The 441-nt window shown below is 40.4% G+C and overlaps 1 protein-coding gene across 1 annotated transcript in view; it reads left to right on the top strand.

The window, feature by feature from the left end:
- The window catches only part of LOC119592520 (protein SHQ1 homolog), a gene marked incomplete in the record, with an annotated part of 9,852 nt that overhangs the window by 4,017 nt on the left and 5,394 nt on the right, over nt 1–441 (top strand).

The raw sequence follows: 441 nt of genomic DNA, 5'->3' as shown, positions 1-441 counted from the left end.
GATGTCAACTCCACTGTCAATAAAGGGATAAGAATCATAACCATTTTGGTGATAGGTGACATGCTCTTACGTCATGGCAAATAGGGACAGATGGTGGGAAATGCTTTATCAGGTCACAAGTCAATGTCTCGGTCGCTGAGATTAGGGTCCTGTGTACCTGATCGCAAGTCAGACAAACACCCAGGCACAGAGCAACACACCCTATGGCATGCCGGTCCTCACTTGGCTGCCATAAATTTCACCCATTGTTAGTGGATTAAACAACTTTAATAATTACCTAAAATAGAAACATAACCTGTTATTAAGCGTTGTAGAATGTGGATGTTATGGTGAATTTCTCTCAATTTAATACCGATTCAAATTACTGAAAATACTCAGGTCTTCTGGTTTTCGAAACTAATTGCAGTTATTCATCCCAATATTAACTCATTGCCCCTGGGA

This window comes from Penaeus monodon, chromosome 30 (genome assembly GCF_015228065.2).
Source record: "Penaeus monodon isolate SGIC_2016 chromosome 30, NSTDA_Pmon_1, whole genome shotgun sequence".
In the NCBI taxonomy this organism is placed as follows: domain Eukaryota; kingdom Metazoa; phylum Arthropoda; class Malacostraca; order Decapoda; family Penaeidae; genus Penaeus; species Penaeus monodon.
Note: the sequence above shows the minus strand (reverse complement) of the source record. Positions and strands in the feature narration are given on the sequence as shown.